The sequence below is a fragment of the Puma concolor genome, chromosome A1 (genome assembly GCF_028749965.1).
Source record: "Puma concolor isolate L17-30 chromosome A1, mPumCon1.1.hap2, whole genome shotgun sequence".
Lineage (NCBI taxonomy): Eukaryota > Metazoa > Chordata > Mammalia > Carnivora > Felidae > Puma > Puma concolor.
The window spans coordinates 141,880,352-141,906,713 of NC_141667.1; the positions used below are offsets into that span (position 1 = coordinate 141,880,352).

The window sequence follows — 26,362 nt, forward strand, 5'->3', positions numbered from 1 at the left end:
CAGGCGCCATTTTTGTCCCCCTAATTTAATGCTAGAGTTTTTTTCTTTCTTTTTCACAGAAAAAGAAATACACATTTCCTCTACCACATACCAAAGCGTGTGCATCTCCCAGAGGACTGCTTTTACACATGTCAGTTGGCCGGCGTTCCGCTACTGCTGCGCGGTGACCGCCGGGCTCGGGAGGGCAGGGCAGTGCAGCGTGTGTTCCTGGGTCTCGCGAGACCACAGCCATGAGCGCGAACGTTCTTGCTAGCCTACCAACTCCAGGGCCCTGCGTTGATAACATACTGGAGCACACCCCCAGTCTTTCTGAGACAGAGGCCTATTTGCCTGTCCTGGAGCTTTGGCCTTGAGGGACAGGCTTCTGATCTGACACACATCTACAGGCCACACATGAGCTCTCAGGAAACAAAGGCCGGTGGATGCTATCTTCTCGGTCTCCCTCTGCCTTGCACCAGCTCACCTGTGTATTGCAGAAAAGAGCTTAGACCCTCAGCTGGTGCCCAATTTTTGTGGACATCCATACATGACTCTGGTGGCCGGGGGAATTACGCTCATGGGTCCCACACAACTGCAATCAATGGAGAGAGTTCTTAAATAGCTCCCATTCTCCAGGGACAGCTGGAAGCAACAGACCCAGGAGCTCCATGTTTCTTAAAAGGAACCCATTAGCCTACCTCCATAGTTACAGCCTGAGGGGCAGGCTTCAAATGAAAACAAGCATCTGAGGGCTCACTGTTATCCTTTCCAGAGACCTCAGAGGGCTGGCCACTATCTTTGCATTCCCTGAGCTGCATTCTAGAGCACCACAAGCCTGACTATAACTATAGTTAATAATACTGGATTGCATATTTGAAAGTAGCTAAGAGGGTGGATCTTGAAACTTCTCACTGCAAGAGAAAACATATATAGCTATGCATGGTGATGGATGTTAACTGAACCTGCTGTGATTATTTTGTAACATAATACACAAATATTGAATTATTACATTGCACGCCTGAAACTAATATATCAATTATACCTTAATAAAAGAAAAAAAATAATTTGTTTGAGCTGCGTGCTACTTATTGGTGGTAACAAGGATCATAAACAATGACGCCTCAAATGAGGATGAACACTGTGAAGGTACTTACTGAGTCCTTAAGCAGAATTTTATTTTTGCTCTAGTACGATTGCCTAGTCTGTCATTTTTATATGCACTAGTGAAAGTTCTCAGCAGACCTCTGGGAGGGCATTAATGAGAACTCCTTAGGCATGAATAATGGTCTTTTAAAAAAAAATCTAATTTTCATCTTCTGGAGCAGATTTCTAGAAAGAGTACGTAGGGAAGATCCTTGCTGATATAATATGCAAACTTTCTTGTTTCCAGCAGTTTCCATATATTAAAACCAACTCTGGGTGATTAGTCTAACTAGAATGTTAACATAGCGCTTGACGAGAAAGTCATGGTGTAAGATAAATCATTTCTTCTTCAGGGTTTAGGAAATAGAAAGCACAATTTGATACCATACAAATGTTTTAAATTTCAGTCTTCCGTGAGTTCTTAATTAATATGACAACAAGTAACTTACTTGTCAAGAAACGAAAACCAAACTGAATAAGCAACTACAAATAATACAAACAACACATTTATTTAGAAAAATAAACTGAAAATGCTGTTTGGTACATTTTCCCATGAAGCATAGATAAATGGCTATAAAAAACTGTTATATGTCAAATACAAATTACAAATGATTTCTTTAATTAAGAGAACAAATAGATGTTCAACACAAATGTTTAGTGTGTAGTTCACTGTATCTGACTTCTTGGCTGCTTATGATAAAAATGATCTTCGCTAAAAAAACAAAACCAAAACCAAAAATAAACTTTTGATCCCTTCTTCATTCCTTTGACCACACTGATGCTTTTTCATTATTATTCTGTAGTTTTTTAATCGGAGACAAGTCCATGTTTTTTTTTAATAAGATAACTGATCTTTACAGAAGAAAGAGAAACCAATGTCTGGAGAATTTTGAAATGTTTCCTTTTGGGACTCGTGCATGTAACCGCTTGTGGCCGCAAAACTCATGGGACCATCTGTGCAAATAACGGCACACATCATTACCCTGAATGGACGTGACAGTGCAAATATTAGAAGTGCATTGAGAAGTAATCAGTAAGAACTGGCCTCCCCCTCTCTTAATATGGAGTGAAGGAGTGAATGCAGAAACTTTTCAAGCAATCAACAACAATGCTTTTATTCCATTATGGCTTTGAGGGTGTACACAAGATGGCAGACATCCTCTTTGCAGACAGCAACATTCTGTCCTAATACTGTTCCTTGCTGACGTGCTCCTCTGTTTGTTCACTGTTTTTGTCTACTTGTTTTAAACTGCTAAATAATTCTAGCTAGAGATACCTCCTATCTCTATACTTTCACCTTCCCAAATGATAAGTCAACTTACAATTTTCTAGCTTAATTGCTGAATATAAATTTTTTCAGGCTCACATCTGGGAATATTTTTTCCAAGGTGAAATAAAATGGGTTGTGTTTGTTTTTTGTTGTCGGTGGTGGTGTTGCTTGTTTAGTTCCTTTCATTTTTTTTTTTTTTTTTAATTGTCTTGGTAATTTCAGAGTGAAGAGTTAAGGCTGTGGCTTTTTTTTTTTTTTTTTTTTTTTGCCCCCAGGGTTCTGCTCATGGCTGTCAGACTGAGGCAGATGATTTTATGCAGACCGTATCAGTGATCTTTTGTGCTCCAAAGTTGAGGGATTTGCTGCTCTAAGATGGACAGGTTCCTGGTTACTTCAAAATTCGTTCTGGCCTCAAGAAGTCATATTGATGAATCTGAAGTGAGAAAAATGAGCTGACATGCCTCCAAATAAAGATATTCCTTCCAACCTGAAGGACCTGTCAAAGGAAGGAAAACAAAACATAAAAGATCAGTTTAACTAGTAAAAACAGTTTAACAAAAACACATTACACTTATTAATGAGCCAATTGTTTGTTAATGGGATGCGTAATTTAAAATTATTTGATTTATCGAGGATTTTAAGTGTCTACGCATATTTTAAACACATATCCCATTTATATTTCATATATAAAAACGTATGAAAAGTTAGTTGTCAAAATTTAGTGGTAGCATGCTTATCTTTCAATGAAAAGATCTTATTTCTGGCAGTTTTTATTTTATTTATTTATTTTTTTAACATTTATTTATTATTTTGTGAGAGACAGACAGAAACAGAGCAGGAGCCAGGCAGGGTCAGGGAGAGACACAGAATCCGAAGCGGGCTTCAGGCTCTGAGCTGTGAGCACAGAGCCCCACAGGGGGCTCAAACTCACAAACCGTGAGATCATAACCTGAGCCGAAGTCGGATGCTTAACCAACCAAGCCACCCAGGTGCTCTAGCATTTTTTTTTTAAACTTCAGATAAATTTGTCCACTTGTGAATGTACCAAGTTCTCAGGATGTTTCATAAATTTTTAGACTATAAACTTTTTATATATACCACCCTCAAAAAATATTTTATCAAGCAATCACTTTCATTAAGATAATCTTGGGGCGCCTGGGTGGCGCAGTCGGTTAAGCGTCCGACTTCAGCCAGGTCACGATCTCGCGGTCCGTGAGTTCGAGCCCCGCGTCAGGCTCTGGGCTGATGGCTCAGAACCTGGAGCCTGTTTCCGATTCTGTGTCTCCCTCTCTCTGCCCCTCCCCCGTTCATGCTCTGTCTCTCTCTGTCCCAAAAATAAATAAACGTTGAAAAAAAAAAATTTAAAAAAAAGATAATCTTTCATTGCCATCTGTATAGTCTTAGTATATTAACAAATTGTCAAAATAATATCCTTTTCCTGATGCAACAGAGCATTCAAAGAGCTAGTCTTTTTTTTTTTTTTTACTTCATGAATATCTACAATACTTTTTAAACTAGCACCTTAAAATAATTTATATTCATATTTGTAATTAATGAACATATTTTTTTAAAAAACAAAAAGAAATGTAGCTGTAGCTCTCACCCTGCCCACCCACTATCCAACATCACTTAATGAGAGAGTGTCTATGGTCTGCTCTTTAAGTTATGATGTAATAGAGAATATTTATGCAATGACTTACTATAATAGGTCGAGAAAGTTATTAAAATAAACCAGATACAATAATCGATTGATTAATACATTACTTTAAAAGTCAGACAGTAATGACTTTAAGTATACATTTTTTAAGTTTATTTATTTTTATATAGAGAGAGAGCATATGCATGAGTATGGGAGGGGCAGAGAGAGAGGGAGAGAGAGAATCCCAAGCAGGCTCCGCCCTATCAATGCAGAGCCTGACTTGGGGCTCAATCTGATGAACCGCAAGATCAAGACCTGAGCTGAAATCAAGATTCAGGCACCTGACAAACTGAGCCACCTAGGCACCCCTAACTATATTTTTTAGCCTGAGAACCTCTTGTTTTAACTCCCTCATGGGGGAGGAGGGTAGGTGAACTCCAAACTCATGATGCTTTCTCCAATACAGAGCCACAAACATACACACAAACAGAATAAATAATTTAATCCTTTTGTGACAAATTCAGTCATTACTGTTCTAGTAGGTTAATCATAATTCTTTTTCATTTTTTTTATTCTCACCTGCCACAGCAAAGTCCTAGTACTAAATAACTTCAACTATGGAAATGAAATAAAGTAATGATCCTCTCTCATTTCCAAGATGAAAACTAGAAAAATCACCATACACGATTAATCAATGTGTGTTGGGGGCTAGCTCTGGCTCATCACTAAAGATGTTGTATGAACAACACAGAAGTAATGGAAGACAGAGTTGCTTACAGTGCAAGAGTATATCAATATAGAGGAATTCAGAGGGCTGGAACAAACTGGCTTAAGCTACCCTTAATCTAACAGCATGATTTGCACCTGCCTATTTATGTTATTTTTGTATGTTCTAGAAACATAAGCCTCCATGCCTGTAAAGGAAATTGACGTTAGAGCTGTTACTAATGTATCAGCAATAGTAATATAATAATGAAAATTTGGGTTTTACTATTAAGTTAGACCATACAAAAGTGACTTTCTACAAGCATACAGAAACACAATTCATGTACTTAGGGCAAAGATAATTAAATATGCCAGTTATATTTTCATGGATCTCTGATATAGCAGTCTTTATCGCTCCACATCATTATTTTTTAAAGCTTATTACAACTGGTAGAACAATCATTCATTCAAAACAATGTATTCCCTACCCACCATATACCAGATACTGCTCTAGATGTAAAAATGTAATGTTCCCTCCAAGTATATTAGTACCCAGAAGGTAAGGAGACACACAAAAATTCATGGTAAAAGCAGATTTGTGCCATAGTGTATCAAATAAAGAAGGAGCATAGGACTAGAAGCTTACAGAAGATGACACATGAATTGAGGCTTAAGGAATCGTTTGAAATTTGCAAAAGTGACACGTTGCTGTTAGTTATGATATAAGGATTTTTCCAACAGAAACAGGTGGACAAAAGTAAAGGAGAGCAGTGGTGCCTTTAATACCGTGTAGCATACAATTGAGAGGAGAAAATGTAGTTTTTTCTGGAGAGGCTTTCAGGGGCCAAGGTGTCCTTTCATACTACGTAAAAAAAAATTTTAGAGTTTTATCCCAAGGGTAACGGGAACTGCTGAAGAGGTCTGATGAGGAGAGTGGCCAGAGGAAGCGTGGAGAATACGATGGAAGGCAGAGCGAGCATACAGAGGGCAGATGCTTACAGCAAAGGAATGGCAAAACCATCAGCTGAAAGCAATAACTAATAATCCCAGTTGCAGATGCTTCCTTAGTGGCAAATTGAAGAGGACAAAAGAACCCATTCCTTTTTAATTAAATTAAGAGACACTTGCATTCAATTTCCATCTATTTAAGATAAGAGCCAACATTATTTATGAAGCTTTTCCTGTCCCCCCAATTTTTGTAGGTATCTAATGGAAGCAGACATTCAGCTCAGTCCTCAGTGACCATACATTAAAAGCAGAGACTAAAATCTTCTAACAGCAGATGTCTATATCCGCTGATTGAATTCTAAGATTGGGTATTAGTGGAATGCATTGAAATCGTACTGAGTTCTGAAGATTTGTTAGTTTTCCAGGCCTCTCCCTGGAAGTAACGGTATCAGATATCACATTCAATCTCTTAACCTCAAGCTCAAATATTTTCTTCCCTACAAAACAAAAGCCCCAAATAATTTTTCATGTATAATTTGCAAATTGAAAAATTTCATGAACTTCGATTATTATCTTTTAAAATATATTTTCAAACCTCCATATGCCCTTTTTTGTATGTTTGCTTCAAATACGCAGACACAACATTCATCGTCACAATTGTACACATTAAATAAATTTACTCAACGTTGAGATAAGGAAACATAAATCACATACACCAAGATCTTGTATACCCAACAATGATTTGAAGCATTCATGGAAATGCTTTGTGACCCAATCTTCAGTGGATTAATTGCTTCATTCTGTCCAAAAAAGCCTTGCTTAAGGGACATTGCGGTGGCTCGGTCTATTAAGTGTCCCACTTCGGCTCAGGTCATGATCTCACAGTTTGTGGGTTCCAGCCCCAGGTAGGGCTGTGTGCTGACAGCTCAGAGTCTGAAGCCTGCTTTAGACTGTCTCCCTCTCTCTGCCCACCCCTTGCTTGTGCTCTCTCTCTCTCTCTCTTTCAAAAATGAAATCATTTCAAAAAATCAAAAAGGCTTTGTTTAAAATTAAAATTTTCTTCACTTTTTGGATGGAATAGGTCAACGATTTCACTCTCTTCAAGGGTCATTTTTTTTTTATTTTTATAAATTTTTCCAGAAACAAATGTGATATACAAAATATGAATGGTAGTAGATAATTTTTAGGCTTTAAGTCATTAAATGTCAAGTTAATTAATTTATATAAGTAGCACTTTAAGTGACTGAAAGCATGCCAATGCAGTAAGAGCAGCCTGATTTTAAATGTCAAAGACAGCACACAAAGTTAAGGAAATGCTAAAAAAAATTACAAAAAGTTTGTACAAACAGAAGGGTCTTGTAATCCTATATTTCTTTGGACCCTGATGGAATTTTTATAATTTTATTTTTTGTATTCTATATTTATTAAATATAAATACAAAATCTGTATATATTGATTACATATTGTTGTAAAATATATGCTTTATAAAATGAATACATACCTATAAATATATATTTCATTAAATGTATAACTTAAAATATTTTAACTATGCGACAGTGTGTCATGTGTCTGCTGCATTTTCAGAAGTAGAAACTATGAATAAATCAAAGGCATTTTCAAGAAAATGTCTTTTATTTCCCCTCTTAAACTAATAGCAGCAAGACATTCACTTCATTCAGTTAAGTGGAAATGTGTGGAAAACCTACTATAACTCAGGCATTATGCCAAGCCTGAGGATACACAATTAAATATTTCACATTTTATTCAATTGTTATATTAAGCTGTGAAACGGATATTCCCACGTGAGGAAATTCTGGCTCTGGTGAGATTAAATCAAGGTCAGCATTACCACCTGCGAGCCAAATTCACTATTCTCCAAACCATCCCTTTGGTGCTGCAAGTACAGACATGAGTATTTATGACAAATAGTATGGCTTACATTGACTAAAATATTTACTATCTGGTCCTTTAAAGAAAAGGTTTGTCAATCCTGGTTGAATCTACCTATGTAATTTGTTATGAAATTACTTCCCAATCTGACCTTTTATTTCTCCAAATGGATTGCCAAATGTTTTAAGCGCAAGTATTAAATTACCCATATTTCACTGCTCTTTGATACGCTATTCTTATCATGTAACAATTCACATCTCCACATGGTTATGTGTGGTGTATTTCTGGAAGCTAGAAATTCACTTCCTCTCCAGTATACGTTTCAGATTCAGGTTTTCTATTTTAGCAGAATGTACATATTCTGTGGGATAACACTGAATTTCTAGAATAATTGGGACAGAAGTGGTACCTGTACAATATTAAGTAATCATATCAGAAATGCAGCCGCCTGTCACATTTATTTAGACCTTCATTTTAGGTCTCTCAATAGTTTTATCATTTTCTTCATATATACCTTTCATGTCTCTTGTTAGATCTCTTCCCGTAGGTTCCATTATTATTTGGATGAAAAAGTTTTTAAATTCTATTTTGCATGTCTTTATTACTAGGTATATATTGAATTTTAAAATATTCTCATATCAGGGCATCTGCGTGGCTCAGTCGGAGACTGATTGGAATTCTCTCTCTTTCTCTCTTTCTCCTTTTCTGACTCTACCCTACTCATATAATAAATAAATAAATACCCTACTCTCAAAATTAAAAAATGAACTTAAAAAATATATTCTTATATGTAGCGAGTTTATGCCACTTTCTTATTGGTTTTAAAGGGCTTTTGTGTATTCTCTTGGATTACCTAGATCAGTAATCATATTGTCTATAAATATTGATACTTTCATCTTTCCTTTTCAAAATTTAGATTGTACGTGGTTTTTACCTTTGTCTTATTTCATTGTTTAGTATCTCCAGTACAATGTTGAACAGTGACAGTGGTAAGCAAAGGCTCATAGAATCATTTCAGTATGATGCCTTAGTTTTTAGTGTGAAAGTTTTGACTACTTTTCACCTTCTTTTGGTATTGTTTATTTAAATGTTTTTGGGGTTTTTTAATGTTTACTTATTTTTGAAAAAGACAGAGTGTGAGCAGAGGAGGAGCAGAGAGAGGGAAACATCGAATCTGAAGCAGTCTCCAAGCTCTGAGCTGTCCGCACAGAGCCCCATGTGGGGCTCGAACCCATGAACGGTGAGATCATGACCTGAGCCGAAGTCACAGAATGAGCCACCCATGCACCTCTTAAACGTTTCTTGAAGCAAATTAGGTTATTTACATTTTTTGAAATAAATTTAACCATTTTATCCACACTTAAACGGAAGCCTTTTAAATGTTCTTCTTGCTGATTCCTAAAGTCACTCATTTGTTTCTTCTCTATTTTTTTTTCTTCTTAATCTTCGATGGTGCTACAGACTGAATGTGTCCCTCCCGAATTCATATATTGAAACCTAATTTCCAATGTGACAGTAGTTGCAGGTGGAGCCTTCAGGAGGTGAATAGGTCATGACAGCAGAACCTGACGAATGGGATTTGTGCCCTTATAAAAGAAAGGCCTGAGAGCTCTTTCACCCTTTTTTTTAAAATTTTTTTTTTGTTACTGTTTATTCATCTTTAAGAGAGAGAGACAGACAGACAGAGCATTAACAGGGGAGGGGCAGAGAGAGAGGGAGACACAGAACCTGAAACAGGCTCCAGGCTCAGAGCTATCAACAGAGTCCGACGCGGGGCTCCATCCTACCAACCAGGAGATCATGACCTGAGCTGAAGTAGGACGCTCAACCGACTGAGCCACCCAGGTGCTCCTTTCTCCCTTTCTGCCATTAAAAAATACAAGAAGTCTCTCTAGAAACTTGAAGCGGCACCAAAAACAACCGAATCAGCCAGAGCCTTGATCTTGCATTTTCCAAGCGCCAAAACTGAGAAATAAATATTTGTTGTTTAAGCCACTCAATCTATATTATTTTTGTTATACCAGCCGTAAGGACTTAGATATATGGGCGGGGGGGGGGGGGGAATCTATTTTGACATTCTTCAAAAAAATAATTTTGAAAATCAAACTTTCCTTTTTTTTGTTTGATCATTTTTCTAAATTAATTTGCTTGTTATCTTTATTAGTTGTCCTCGTCTATTTTAAGATTTTGTAATTCTTTTTACAGTATTTTGAGTTGAATGTATAGCTGTCATTTTGAATTTTTTTTTGCATTTTTTTGCATTTATTTGAAGAAAGCCTTGTTTGGTAATCAAAATCCCCAAATATTTATGTTTCCTAATGTGAATAAAGGGATAGCAAAACATTTCTCTCCTTCTTTGAAAAGAAAAATGAGACTGAGTTAACTTCCTAGCTCTGTTTCCATAGAAACCTGATACTGGTAGAATGTCAGCTGTATTACTAGGCAACATTGCTTCTAATAAAAATAAATTCTGAATTGTAAACTGGATCTGGTCTGGGGGGACTGTGAATGACTATAAATAACCTCTTGGGATTTCTTGACTGGGGTGCACACTTGTAACTGGTCATTTTCTTTGTTTCGGGCTGTTATAACAGATGTTGATTACTATTGTGGCCATGGTGAGTGTTAGGGTAGATCTCACACCTACCCATGATCTCAAACTCTCCCACCTGAGCTGTCACTCTGCATGGTTAGAGAAAGATGTGTACCCTCAACACCTGTGGGAAAACCCTCACGTTAGAGAATCACTGGATACTGCCCCACTGTCGTGTTTTGTATCCTTCTAATCAAACCATGGTCAAGTGTGGCCTTTTGGGGTCACGTGAGATTGATTGTCCAGTTGAGCCCACAACTACTAAGAGTGGGTGTTATACATACAGAGGTTCTTTGTTAGTGATGAATACATCAAAATGTTATTGGCTTCCTATTCTGAGACGTGTTGAGGACTAAGGGTGGTCAGGAAGGAGGTACAGGGAAAGATTGTGGATTGCTTGAAATTGTTATCGAACTTTTAGATGTTAGTAACACCAGAGACCCCTCTGAATCTTGTCCCTGATACTTCCGACCTGCAGCCAGGAAGTCTGATGCAAGAGGGAATTTTGAGTATGAAAGGTACTATCATTCCTTCAGAAAGAAGGAATTAACAACAATAAATAAAATTCTATCATGGAAGAAGTTGGGCAGGGTTTCCTTGAGATGTGAAGAAAAACATTTCAAAGAGCTTTCAATGACAAAAATTATATTTAAGCTGGTTCTTAAAAGATAGGGAGGTAATACATTACCAGTTTGAAAAGAAAAGTGTAGGTGAAGCCACCTAGGTAGTCAGATAAAAAGACTTAGGATCATTTTTAAAACATCATGGGCTATTTCCTTTCACCCATTCAGTGTATTTTATATGCCCATGTATTGGTTCCAAGTTCTACAAAATTTGTTTTAGTTCTTCTACTGATACATATAGAATGTAATGCATATGATCAAATTAGGAAAAAGCCAATTGTGGAGGCACTTCATTGGAATCTTTAAGTTCTATTAAATATTAAGCTACTTCAGGAAAACATTTCATTTCATGCTTCACAAATTATGAATGATGAGAAAATCACCTTGAAAATAATTATTTTAACGTGAGGAAAAGGACACTGCTCATTCTACCAGTGCTTTCTCAATTGACACACCTCATGTCTTGAAATGAATTATCTATGACGTTTTCTAAAATGTGAGACCCTCTGATAGCTGCCTTGCTTTCCTGAGCCCAGTGGCAGGGCAGGTACTGCCCAAGGAATCTGTACATTCATGAGCGAAACATACACTGAACAAACTTGTAAGTAGCACACGCAGTAGAGAGGATATTTAGTAAGTGTAATGTGTCTAACAGAGCAACAGTTTATTTTCTTATTTTTTTTTTAATGTTATTTATTCTGAGAGAGAGAGAGACAGAGACAGAGCATGACTGGGGGACGGTCAAAGAGAGACGGAGACACAGAATCCAAAGCAGGCTCCAGGCTCCGAGCTGTCAGCACAAAGCCTGAGGAGGGGCTCAAACCCACAGACTGCGAGATCATGACCTGAGACAAAGTCGGACACTTAACAGACTGAGCCACCCAGATGCCCCTAACAGAGCAATAGTTTAGAGAGATGATACTCAAGTGTTTAAGGCCAGATAGTCATTTTCTAAAATAAGTACCTGATGCCTTATAATATTATGCACGAGAATGACCCTTCTCATGTGAGCTAGCATATCAGACAACATTCAACAACATCAGTTCCAAGTTACCAAGGCTAGCCACAAAATGTACAAGGTCCAGTGAAAAATGAAATTCAGGAACTTGTTCAAAAAGCAGGAAAAAAGCTTTGTCCTTTCTTGCCTAGTCACTCTGCTTTTTTATTCACTATTTAATACCGGGCTTGTTTAGGCACAAGTTGAGTGCATACCTTGTATATCCCCTTGGGGCTCTGCCCTGCAACTCGTACCTGGAAACCCAGCTGCCAGTGCTGACCTCCATGGATATGGAGGGCAGTAGTGATCTCTTCCTATATGAGGTGAAATGGGTGGCCAGGAGCTCATCCGTCTGGGTGGCAAATATGGAACCATGCATGAAGGGAAGCCTCAAGCCCCCCAACGCATTCCTCATTAGCCCATGGGACTTCACTTATAAAACACAAATTTAAAGATAAAAATGTCAAGTCAGTGACTGCAGAGCATTAAACACCAAGTGTAGCAGGGTGTGGGTATGGTGGCAAGGACTTCTGAAGACAGGGTCTTAAGCAATGGCAAGGGTCACATGCCCTCGAAGATGACGCTGCGAGTCTGTCCCAAATAGACTTTCATCTGTCCCACTTCAAGTCTTTACAACGCAACTCAAAACAGCTCCAACAGCATTCCCAGCTTTGCCTAATACTATGCTCTACTGTGTTTAGTTCATCCAGAGCATTCAAAAGCATATTCCATTCATACAAAAGTAACTACAGAAGAATAATGTACATGAAATATAAGAAGTAACATTAAAGTCAGTTTAAGGAATGACTTAAAAGATTTTTATGCCAGATCACTCCTTTTACTCATTTGTGTAGGTAAATGACAAGTGTCTGCTTATTAAGGTTTTGACATTTTTACATAGAAAAATAGAATATGTATCTGGTATGTAAATTGGCCCTGCAAACTTTACCCTCTAAAATAAAAACTTCAAAAGTGTTTGTAAAGTCCATCTATGATATATAAATTCTTGAAAAAATACTTTGTTGAAATCCTCTATGAAAATTAGCTATGGATATAAGTAAAATATAGAAGTTTTCTTCTTCATGGAACATCTACATTCACCAGCAAAAATCTATTGTTATCTTAAGTTGTATCTTTTTTTTTTACATATGTATATGTCCATGCAGAATGACAACAGTTTGAAAAAAATGTATTTTTCAATTATGTTGCAAATTAATTTTAATTCAGCTGAAATGAGTTTAATGACACAATTTTTAATAATGATGGAAGTTATGTTTTATGAGGGATGTTATTTATAACAGTTGAGTTACAATGATGTGGTAATGTTTCAAGATATTAATATATGTATAATTATGTCAATATATTTTAATACACAATTATTTCAATTTCAATATAAATTTCAATATTTCAATATATTTATATCATAAAGGATTCCTAAAAAGTATATCTTAGAAGCCTACCACAGACCTGTTTTGGGACATTTTTGTCAATCTTTTGAAAAAAATGTTATTATTGATAATAAATTTTACAATTAAATGTCATAAAGTCTTCCATAGAGAAGGAGTTAATGATGAGACAAAAATGACACTCTTTCTTACCCTTTTAGATTCCAAGTTGAAAATATTTGCTGGAAGAATACTTTCCAGAAGTCTTTCTTACTGCTGATGATGGGCCCAACCCACTAACTTTGTCAAGAGTATCACCAACTTATAATTATTAAGTGCAAATTCCAATTTGTACATACAAAATATTCCTTCCACAGAATACACTGCACCATATGCCTGCATGCTCAAAATTAAGCTCTGGAGCTCAAAATTAAGTTTCATTCCACAGTAGCTAGAAGGGTCTGGACAAGATAGTTTCTGAAACTCAGTTTCCTCATCTGTTGAAGAAGAGGAGGATGAGGAGGAAGAAGAGGGGGAGGAGGAAGATGAGAGGGAGAGGAAGATGAGAAGGAGGAAGAAGAAGAGAAAGAGGCGAAATATACATTCATATCTATCCACCTGCATTGGTGAACAAAGTAAATGAAAACAGATAAAAAAAGATTTTGCAATGTTTATGTATTTCCTTTTTACAAAGAAACATAAATACATTGGGGAGGGGTAGATAATTCCACAGCAGTGCTGAACAAGCTACGTGAGAATCAGATTCTCAAAAAAGGATCTCAGGACAGGGCGTCTGGGTGGCTCATTCGGTTAAGTGTCAGACTCTGGATTTCGGCTCAGGCCATGATCTCATGGTTTGTGACATTGAACCCTGTGTTGGGCTCCATGTTGACAGTGCAGAGCCTGCTTGGAATTTTCTCTCCCTCTCTTTCTGCCCCTCCCCTGCTCTCACTCACCCTCTCTCTCTCTCAAAATAAATAAACTTTAAAAAAAAAACAAAGAAAAAGAAAAAAAAAGATCTTAGGGTTGCTTGCTGTATCTTGATAGAACTGCCCTAATCCGGTGTCCCATCTCCCACCACTGAAGGAAGCCATGAAAGTGGATTTGCCAAGAAATAAAAACCAGAATCAAAATATCTTTCCCTCTTTGTTCTACCGTTATTAATAACATCAGCATTGGCACTTTTTGTACCCAAAGAATTATAAATACTTTCTAATATTTAATTACAGTAGAGAAATATAGCACATAGTGTTAGAATACTGAAATATAAATGCTACAGGAACAAATTTAGAAAAATAGTCACCGGGACAATTTTTTTCCATGAACATAGAAAGCATACTGATTTACTTCATTATCTGGGGAAATGGGGGGCTCAGCTCTATAAAAATGCAGCTGTTTACTTATCCTAGTTCCCCTTCATCTTCACTAGAGGTGTTTAGAGAAGAGTTTTAATTTTGTTTTTATTTTCTAAAAGAAAAATCTCACCGTTCATTATGTTTTCAGTACCATAGGCCAAGCGGGAATTTTGCTCAAGCTAATGATTGTGAATTGTCTTCTCCAAAGCCAAACATGCTTTTGACAGCCTCCTTCTTCCTCAATCCCTCTTTTCCTGCTGCTCTTTTTAATTTCCTTTTTATTCACTGATGTGTGCAGTTCAGACAAACAGTTGCAGCCAGACTGGAGAGCACTGTGAAATGAATGGCTGTGATATTCATCCCTTCTTTTGGCAAAACCCCTTTATGGAACTGCATGAAAGCCTGCCTGAGCTAACGTTAACACGTGTACATTCTACTGACTTCCATTGGAAATGAGGTGTGCGAGAAGAATGGCATTGTTTTTCCATGGCACAACGAGAGTACCTTCAATCAAAACAAAATTAAAACACGAGCATTGCTCCCTCCTCCTTGTTTAAACACTTCTGTCAAACCACATTCATTTTGGGTTTTTAATTTATTACATGGAGCAGGCAGTAACAATGCTCCCCCCTCAAATGTTCACTGATGTTTTCCAACGATTAAATTCTGTAGACAAGTAATAAAATGCTGCTCTTGTTTTTACAAAATGGCCTTTCTTTCTTCCTCTGGCTTTTAAATAAATGATCAGATGTGTTCCCTGAATCAGCAAGCTGGACTTATTGGTTGCCTTTTTTATTAACCTAATATAATCAGGTTAACTAGTCTTCCCTCGCCAAGCATGGCAGGGTTAGAAGTCGAGGACAGGAGGTCAGCCATGACAAATCAGCTGAATAAAGTTATGTTATAGTCTGGAAAGGAATCAAGGATTGTCTTTGATTATTAGAGTCTCTGAAGCAACTGGCCTTGGAAAAACATCCAGTCACCTATGCCAAGAGACCATCTCTAGTCATTAAGATCTTTTTTAAAACGTACTCAAAAGGGATTGGAAACAAAACAAAACAGAAGACAGTCTACTTAAATTTTATTTTTCTTCTTCCCAAATGCTTTGCATGTTAAGCATACATGACTAAATATTGTAGGCTCAAAGATAGGAAAAATGTCTTGCATCGACTAACAACAGAATGGTATTTCTGGAAAGTCTGTAAAATGCCACATATAGAAGGTCTCTTACAACGGTTTTGTTTTACTTAAAGGGAGTAAGATAATACTTCAAGGTTAACTGGCAGGCATCCAGGATATTTTTTACTTAATGAAAGGGTCAATTTCCTATCATCTTTTCTTCAATCTTGTCACCATTAGGAAGGAGAAAATGTGAGGATGTGTATTTATACACCCACACAGCCAACAGAAAGCAGATGACCCTTGTAAATGAGACAAATAGCAGAATGACAAGCAGTCTTTACTGTCATTACACTTGGAATTAATCAGAGGGAGGTCTCAGGCTCTCTAACAATATTTGCCATGCTACTTTTCGAATACAATTCACATCATAACACTTTGAAAGACATGAACTCCACTATCTAAGTGCCACCATGCAGAATTCAGTAACTTCGATCATGGTCAAACCAAAACTAGTCTCAGGGACTCTCAAGGCACTTTTGGTTCAGGTGGGGGCCATCCACTTTTACTAGCCTGAACAATGTGCAAACAAACAACCCCTATGATTTCTACATTTTCAATTCCATTGTTATCAGTGGAATTCTGACATTAATGGAACCCCAGAAGTCAGTGTGCTTCTGGATACAATGGACTCAGGGAGAGGGGGCATAATCTCAATAAGGCCTTGTGGTATATACAGTTAAAACCTGGGACTCATGGTTGGGTCAGTCAGTTAAGCATCAGACTCTTGGTTTCTCCTCAGGTCACGATCTCATTGTTTATGAGTTTGAACCCCACATCAGGCTCTGCACTGACAGTTGCGGAGCCTGCTTGGGTTTCTCTCTCTTCCCTCTCTCTCTGCCCCTTCCCTGCTCTCTCTCTTAAAAAAACAAATAAATAAACTTAATAAACCCCAAAAACCTAGGAGCCTAAGGCCATTTAGTGTAAGTAAAAACAACCCCTTGCTTCATAAGCTTTCTATATTGAGAACAAACTGAGGGCTGTTGGGGGGTGGGGAAGAGGGGAAAGTAGAAGATGGGTATTGAGGAGGGCACTTGTTGGGATGAACACTGGGTGTTGTACGGAAAACAATCTGACAAGAAATTATATTAAAAAACAACAACCCCTTGCATTTATTTTAATAGCCTCTAGGTAAATCTCTATTAAAATATAGGGCAATGTTTCTCATTCCTGGCAGTACTAACATTTTTGGTCTCCATAATAGTTTTGGAGGGGCAGGAAGCTGTCCTGGGCAATTGTAGCATATTTAGCCAAATTCCTGGCTTTAGGGTCATTTCATGTCTTAAACAAAAACTTAAATGGTGTTACTTTGTCCATTCACTCAACTTAAAACTTGTGAACTGTGCCACTACCTGCAATGCATTAATAATAAGGAAAAAATGTGCTTAAAAAACAGCACATTTGTTCTATACAAAAATAATGCTCTGTACTCCTAATAACAGTATTTCAGAAAGCCAAAATACAAGTTACAGTGTTTAGAGCTGATAGTGATTTTTTTCATTTCATTCCTTTCATGAATTCATGATCTATTTATTTAGCTGGACCAACAAAGACAATTTTTGTCCATGATGGTCCAGTCCTGAGCAAAGTCTTGCATTTGCATGGCTGTTGTCAACCCAATTATGGAAACATTTATTGGAAATGTACGTACATGCATGAACTGCTCAAGGCACTTGGAAAACAAAGGTGAACACGATATTAAACTAAGTACCAAGTGAATTTTGAGCAGACCTAAAAGAAAAAAATGAACTCTGCCTGAGGGAACTGGAAGAGGGTTTCAAGGCTAGCTTCCTTCAGAAGGATGAAAAGAATTTCAACAAGAGGGAAAAGCATTCAAGCAAAGCAGGGACAGAGTCAGAAGAGCACATATCCACAAACAGACAGAAATGGGTGCACTTAGAACCTGGCCTACAGACTGGTAGCAGTAGCCAGAGACAAAACCAGGAAGGGGGGATATTACCATGTACATAATGGGGAGAACTTCAATGTTTTTAACTAGAAAGTGACTGGTCAGGTTTGCAAGACAGAAAGATGGCTGTGCAGGTCTATAAAGAATGAATCAAACAGGGGGTCCTGGATAGCTGAGTCGAATAAGCGTCCAACTCTTGATCTCTCTGCTCAAGGTCATGATCTCACGGTCCGTGAGTTGGAGCCCTATGTCAGTCTCTGTGCTGACAGCTCAGGGTCTGGAACCTGGGTCAGATTTTGTCTCCCTCTCTCTCTGCCCCTCCTCTGCTCGTGCTCTATCTCTGTCTCTCAAAAATAAATAAACAAAAAAAAATTTTAAGATGAATAATAAAAAAAGAAAGCAGACTCCGAATGAGGGATAGCAGTGAAGAGTCTATTATTAAGGCAGTATTTCAACTGAAAAAGAATGATATCCTGAGTTGAGAAAAACAGCATTAGGAATTGAGATGAGGGAATGTGCCCAAGCAGTATTTAGGATGTAGAATAGAAAGCACATGAAAAATAATCGTAGTGGAAATCAAAGAGGGGAGGGAGATTTTTCTTTATGGTTTCTGGTGTGGGGACTTGGGTGGACAGAAGTGACAATTTCCTGAGGTAAAAGAAGGAGCAGGTTTGGAGGAAATATACTAACTGTAGAGGATAAACTATTACCCCAAACACCACAACACGTGTGTCACAGAGGCCATTTAATATACTCAAATGTAAATTACAGAAATATTGGTTAAAATGGGAAATCTGGCTTCTTAAATCACAGGCTCTTCAAAAGGAACTTTTCTTGTCAATATGACTTCTGTTAATTAAAGAGGATCAGATGGGGAATCTTTTTTTTTTTTTTTTTAATGTTTATTTATCTTTTGAAGAGAGAGAGAGAGCGAGAGAGAGAGACCGACCATGAGCTGGGGAGGGGCAGAGAGAGAAGGCGGACAGGATATGGAGCAGGCTCTGCTCTGACAGGCTGAAAACAGCAAGCCCTATGCAGGGCTCAAACTCAGGAACTGTGAGATCATGACAGGAGCCGAAGTTGGACACTCAACCGACTGAGCCACCCAGGCACCCCCAGATGGGGAATCTTTAAACTTTACTTCTGTAAGTATCATGCCTTAAATACAGTAAGGTTAAAGAATTTGCAGGGAAACTGCCTCAAAGAGTAGCTTGGCTCATTCAGGGGGAGATAATGGCTGATTAATTCACTTGAATTCTTTGGCATTCTAAATAAATTCAGTGGCAGGATTCATAGGGTCATAAATCCCTTGGAGAATCAGATAAAAGCTATGGACTTGGCCCCTTAAAAATGAGCGGATTTATATACAGAGAACATTTTGCTTATGATTTCAAGATGACTCTTCACGAGTACTCATATACTACAAGGAACTTAACTTCAGGGTCTTTGGTTTAAAGGTGGATCAATTTTAATCAGAGATCAGTATTGTTAAATAAATAAGTCAAATATATATTTAGAGGTATCTCTTTAGTGTTCATAAAAAATATTCTCTTTTCCAAATAAACTCATGCAAACCTGGGTTTTACAACTCAATACTGTTGACACTTGGGTCAGGTAATTGTTGAGGCCTGGGAAGGAGATACTAGCCAGCACAGTATAGAATGGTTAGCAGCATCATTAACCTCTACCCACCAGATGCCATTAGCAATCCCCAGTAGTGACAACCACAAATGTCTCTAGACAATGTTAAATATCTCCGGGGAGGCCAAATTGCTCCATTTGAGAGATATCGAGATAGGCAATGACTTTTATCTTCACACAACTCCCACATAAAAAAAAAAAAAAAAGTTGGGTATTCTGTTTCTGAAGAAAAATATTTTAATGGAAACCTTCCTACAACAGATCCCAAGGTTGGTAAGCAGCTAAGGCCAGTGTTTAGATACCCTGGGACAACTCTTTTTTTTTTAAATTTTTTAAAAATGTTTATTTATTTTTGAGAGACAGAGGGACAGAGCGTGAGCTGGGGAGGGGCAGAGAGAGAGGGAGACACAGAATCTGAAGCAGGCTCCAGGCTCTGAGCTGTCAGCACAGAGCCCGACATGAGGCTCAAAGTCAGGAGCCACCAGATCATGACCTGAGCCGAAGTCAGATGCTTAACTGACGGAGCCACCCAGGTGCCCCTCTTTTTTTTTTTTTTTTTTAATGTTTATTTGTTTGGAGAGAGCATGCATGCACACATGTGAGCATACATGAGTGAGGGAGGGGTAGAAAGAGATAGAGAATCCCAAGTAGGCTCCATGCTGTCAGCATAGAGCTTGGGGCTCAATATCACAAACAGTGAGATCATGACCTGAGCTGAAATCAAGAGTTGGCAACTTAACTGACTGAGCCACCAGGAGCCTGTGGGTGGACAACTCTTAATCTTTCCCCTACATTCCTATTCTCATTGTAAGAGAGAAAATTATCTCCTCTTCATAGATGGCTAAGAATTACATAATAAAATCATAGCATAGCCATTGTCTTTTATCTATCTGCTTCTCTCTTCCTCCTTATAAAAAACTTCCTCTTTAAGAAATTAAATGCTTTAACTTAAGCAATAAAGAAACTGATATTTTCATAGCAACAAGAATCCATCAACTCAAAAATAAATCAATCATCATAAAAACTAGTTAGTAATTGAATATATAACCATCTGTAGCATGAGCAAGTCTGTGTTCTTATGATAAATCTTACCTTTAATTAGTTCTATAATGGGAAATCTGCAAGCTATGGAATAGATTGGCAACAGATACAAAAATCTGCTAATACCCATATAGAGAGATACTGAAATTTCACTACAAGTGCTGTTACTCCTCTCTGCCATTTCTTTGTACCCAGTCTTGCTCTGGAAAACGTTTTGTCTCTCCATTTATCACCATTTATATTTCTTTTTATTCTCATTTGTCAACATGCTAGCTCTCTGTGTTTGCTCCCTGTATCCATTGCTTTATCTCCTTATAATATTCTTCATTTTTATTGTGGAGTACAGACATTCCCCATCCCACTCCTTCTCAACAGGTTTTTGGTAGTCTGATAGAAATAACCTTTTTGGGGCACCTGGGTGGCTCAATCGGTTAAGCGCCAAACTTCAGCTCAGGTCACGATCTCACGGTTTATGGGTTCGAGCTCCACGTCAGGCTCTGTGCTGCCAGCTTAGAGTCTGGAGTCTGCTTTGGGTTCTGTATCTCCCTCTCTCTCTGTCCCTTCCCTGTTTGCACTCTGTCTCTCTTTCTCTCTCTCAAAAATAAACGTTAAACAAAAATTTTTTAACTGAATAAAAAAAAATAAGTAGCCTTTCTTTCCCTCAAAACGGAACATCTAATTTTTAGCTAAGCCGCTGCTCATGCAGAATAAATACTACCTTGAAGATATATGTAAACATGTGACAAAATCAGAAAAAGATAGAAGTAAAAATATCGAGCGGTAGCTCCTGGCAAACTTCTTAAAACAAAGCTGGTCCATACCCTTGGCTGAAATTTTTTCTTCCTTTCCTCCAACCTCCTGCCAGGAACATAGATTTGATGGCTGGAGTTCTGGCTGCCAGTTTACACAATTAGTATGAACACAGTTTTGTCAGAGATGGCCACGAGGAATGTTTAAAGGAAACTCAGTTCTTGAGAGCTTTGTAAACCAGAGCTGCCCTATCAGCCCTGATCTGCCTCAAGACTTCCATGTAAGAAAAACACTGGTAATTTATCTTTTTAACATCACTGTGATTTGGGGACTCTACTTCACATAGGGATCAAATCTTAATGGATCCAGGTAAGAATCCATTCTAACCTCAAGATGGAGCATGTGACCTAAGTCTGAGCCAAATACCTGATTGTATTCCTCTGTATCAGAGGGACCCACACACTCTACCAATATTCTATATAAAATGGTACATTTCCAGAACCTGGATTTGCCATAAAGGTTTGATGAATGAACTCAAGGATGCTGTCATTCTGACAAAAGCTCCAAGTGTATTTTGATTTAAATATCAAAATCGACATGAGCCTGGGCCCAAGTAAAACCTTCATGGGATGACTGCGTACAGTTTCAAGGGATGGCACTGAATGACTTCAGGGTTTTGCAATTAAAACAAATATTCAGGCAGCCACAAACATACTTTCTAGGTGCTAAAAGCTATAACTAAGAGAGTCTAATGTGAGTTTAACAAGCTCTGGGATTCATCACTGGTAGACAACTATGGTATTTGGTGCCTCGCTGCATGATACGTTTTGTGACAAAACATTACCCATCAGGTTAGACAATCTTCACTCATCCATCCAACCAGTCCTTCTGGGTCCCTCGCACAAATGTCACAATCACCATGTCTTCTGACCAGTGTGTGAGAAAGACAATAAAGAGGTTGGTTAGTAGCTCTAGGTGTAACAAAAGAAAAATGTAACACAGTAATAATAATGCCAGGAAATATTAGTCTCATTAATAACAGTCTTCAATTCTGTTATTCAATTCAATTCAAATAGAATTTATTGAGCACTTGGAGTACTACTTCAAATACATAGGTCTTGCCTTAGTAGTATGTTAATTACTATCATTAGGCACAAAGAGATTTGACCAATATTGCATTGTGCATGCCCTATATCAGGGAATAGTGTATATATTCCAGAAAGAGCAGCAAGCAAAAGAGACAGAGGTCTTTACGTTTATGGGGCTTACATTTTAGTGATGAAACCATATGCACAAAGGAGCTAAGTCAGATTGTAGAGCACTTTGGCATAAAGATGAGCAGGGGAGGAAGCAGAGACATACTTCTCCCAAGAGAAGAAAACTAATCTCTGTAATTTTGACCTGTTAAAGGGAAGGAAGAAAAAACAGTGTTCCAATGCCTCAAAAGGTGAGAGCGTGTTACATTTTGAACAAAATTATGTCCCGCAGGAGGGCTGGAACTTAAGGTCCGCAATTAGGAAGGGCCAAAGGGGCCTAAGGGGTAGAGGGCGGACAACAATGAGAGTTCCATCTTGTTTCAATCTGAAAAGATTTATCCAAATCTCAGAGATAAGATGTGGAAAATACAAGATGTTTCTATGCTAGTTTTCAACATTAACATATCCTTTAATTTTGAACGAACACATGACTGATGAAAATCCTTGGAAAATACGAACAGCAAAAAATAGTAAAATATACTTTCTGACACACAGAGGTATCCAATATTAGAGCTTTGGCATATCTTACTCCAATTCTTAAAATTTGGTCCTAAGTTGAACTAATTTTCAACATAAAATATTTTTGTAACATGATATCAAAAGATTACTGTAACATTATTTAATGGCTATATATATATATATATATATATATATATATATATATTATTTGAGAGAGAGAGAGAGAGAGAGAGAGAGAGAGAGAGTGCAAACAGGGAAGGGGAAGATAGAGAAAGAGAGAGAGAGAGAGGGAGGGAGAGAGAGAGAGAATCCCAAGCAGGCTCCACGCTCAACACAGAGCCTGACACAGGGCTCCTTCCCACAACCCTGGGATCATGACCTGAATAGAAATCAAGAGTCAGACGCTCAACAAAATGAGTCACCCAGGTTCCCCCATGGCTATATAATATTTTAAGGTAAAGCTATGTTCCTGCTCATTTTTTTTAAATTAATGTGCATAATTCCTTAACACAAAAAATACGAATAAATATATTGGACACATTAGATTTTACACCGAAATAAATACACTTAGAAGTTGCACAAAGTATGCTGTTTTGACATTAGTCCCAGGACATGCTTTGAAAAAAAAAAAAACATAAGAAATGGTCCCGAAACAAGTAAGTTTGTGAAATAATGCATATAAAATTTTGTCCCCATTGGAGAATCTTATAACACAGTACCATTGACATTTTGATAATCATGCTTTAAAGAAAACCAATTGTATTTTCTTCACATTTCCCCACATTATTTTATGACAAAACACACTCTGCATACTTTCTATTTATATGTTACACACTCTAAGGAAAACTATATTAAAGAATCAAAAAACAAAAAGCAAATTAGAGATCAAAATTAATTAGTATATTTCAAATATCCTAATAAAAGTATATTCTAAATACTTCTTAAAGTATTTTTTAAATCTTCTTTTCTAAGATTTTTAAAAATGTTTATTTACTTTTGAGAGAGAGAGAGTGGGAGAGAGTCAGAGATAGAGGGAGACAGGATCCAAAGCAGGCTTTGTGCTGTCAGATCACGACCTGAGCCAAAGTCCAACACTTAACCAACTGAGCCACCCCATTTTTTTTTAACATTTATTCACTTTTATTCACTTATCACAGAGCAAGAGCAGGGGAGGGACAGAGAGGGAGACACAAAGAATCTGAAGCAGGCTCCAGGCTCTGAGCTGTCAGCACAGAACCCAACGTGGGGCTCAAACCCACAAACTGTGAGATCATGACCTGAGCTGAACTCAGATGCCCAGCCCACTGAGCCACCCAGGGGCCCCTAGGCATCCCATGTTAGGGGTGCCCCATGTTAGGGGTGCCCCATGTTAGGGATGCCCCATGTTAGGGGTGCCCCATGTTAGGGGCACCTGGGTGGCTCAGTCAGTTAAGCATCTGACTCTTGATTTCAGCTCAGGTCATGATCTCATGGTTCATGAATTCGAGCCTGGAATTGGGCTCTGTGCTCACAGTGCAGAGCCTGTTTGGGATTCTTTCTGTCTCTCCCTCCGTCTCTGCCCCTCCCATGCTCGCACTTGCTCTTTCTCTTAGAATAAATGAACAATAAAAAAATAAAAAGAAATAATAGATGCTAATATTAAAAAATGAAAACAAGGCAAGCAACTAAAATCTCATTTCTTCACCACATCCTAATTCTATCCTAAGAAATCACCATCATGAACATGTGAGAAATACTATTTCAGGCATTTCTCAAATCACATATGCAGATATAAGGGCAGACAGGTAAGTAGATAAATAGATAATAATAGATTTATAGATAAATAGATGACATTTAAATTTTGAATTATGCTGTGTTCTACTTTTAAGAAGTATTCAAAGGACGCTTAGGTAGATTAGTTGGTTAAGCATCTGACATTGGCTCAGGTCATGATCTCATGATCTGTGAGTTTGAGCCCCTGACAGCTGACAGCTGGAGCCTGGAGCCTGCTTCAGATTCTGTTTCCACCACCCACTCCCCCGCCCCGCGGCCCCCCACTCTCTGCACCTTCTCCACTCACCCGCGCTCTGTCTCCCAAAAATAAATAAAAACATTTAAAAAAAGAAGTATTTCTAATATTACCTTACATTTAACAGAAGCAGTGTAAATTTAGTGTGACCTAAACAAATTGGTAAAGCTCAAGTCCATTTTTTTTCAAGAGATAGAGGGGCGCCTCGGTGGCGCAGTCGGTTAAGCCTCCGCCTTCAGCCAGGTCACGATCTCGCGGTCCGTGAGTTCGAGCCCCGCATCGGGCTCTGGGCTGATGGCTCAGAGCCTGGAGCCTGTTTCCGATTCTGTGTCTCCCTCTCTCTCTGCCCCTCCCCCGTTCATGCTCCGTCTCTCTCTGTCCCAAAAATAAATAAACCTTGAAAAAAAAAATTAAAAAAATAAAAAATAAAAAAAAAGAGATAGAATATTATTTTTTAAATAATCCCTGTAAATTTAAGGTAAAATTTTGATATACGGTAAGAGGTTCAAGTCATTTTTAAACTAAGGGATTAGATTTGAAAAATAGACATTTATGAATTGCAATCAAAGATAAAGAAAGTAGTTCATTTAGATTTCTTTCCACTTCCACTAGATTGAAAAGTATTGGAATGAGTTTTTCTCGAGACCCAGACTCGAGCGTGTGGGATACACTATTTCAGGGAAAATTTCCTCTCACATCCCTGAATATATTTGTGTCCTCCATATTTTTCAAAACTCCAATTACACTTCACTTTATTTTCTTTGACTATTTCCAAAGTCACTTTTAGGTCTTTATGGCTTGCTCTTTAAGTAATCTCCTCCAGTCTCTACAGTTGGGTTTTCAATTGTTTTTATTATGTTTCTTATTCTATCATTATCTTGTCTCTCTCTTTGTAAAAGAGAAGTCACATTTTTGGGAGTAATTTTGTTGCAGTTTGAAGAACTATCTGAAATCTTGTTTTCCCTCCCCAGGTAATTCTTCCAAAATGTAAGTTCTTTAAGAATCTTTTTTCTTCGTTTATAGTTGCTGTTCATAAAGCCGTATGTTTTATCGCCTGCTTTTGAGTTGTCAATAAGAGATAGACAGCCTGTATGCTAAACACTGTCAAATGGTCAGATAATGGAGCAAAAAAGGGGATAAGCTCCAACTTGGAATGATATCATTTCCAGTACTCTCTTACCAAGTTTGATATTTCCTTTTGGTACAAAAACACCCCCATCCTCAAACCATGAGTGTCAGCATTTAAGCAGTGGTGGGTTGGTATAGCTCATTGTGAATTTCCTTCAAATATAAGCACTTCATGTTGAGACCTGGTGATTGATGTTTCCTCTCCTTTGGTCATCCCTCTTGACATCCAGGACTCTCCTTTGCAGAGAACGTTCAGTTACAGAAAATGACTTTCCTTTGGTTTCTCCTGCAGCATGAATTCCATGCCAAGTTGTGAGAATGAATTAGATTTCCCCACAGATGTCCCCCGATGCGGTAGTGGCCTGTCCTAGGGCTCAGACCTCCTCATTTTACCATAAAGACGGTGAGACAAGCCGCCATGACCATGATTCCTCCTTTCATGGATATGTTGTGGCACCTCATCT

At 38.0% G+C, this 26,362-nt stretch overlaps 1 protein-coding gene across 1 annotated transcript in view; it reads right to left on the minus strand.

The window, feature by feature from the left end:
• Positions 1-1,612: 1,612 nt before the first annotated feature.
• Positions 1,613-26,362, minus strand: part of PRR16 (proline rich 16) — a 308,788-nt gene continuing 284,038 nt past the window's right edge. The window contains exon 3 of the mRNA XM_086705653.1: positions 1,613-2,888. The gene's annotated coding sequence lies outside the window, so the exon portion shown is untranslated. The remainder of the gene's footprint in view (positions 2,889-26,362) is intronic.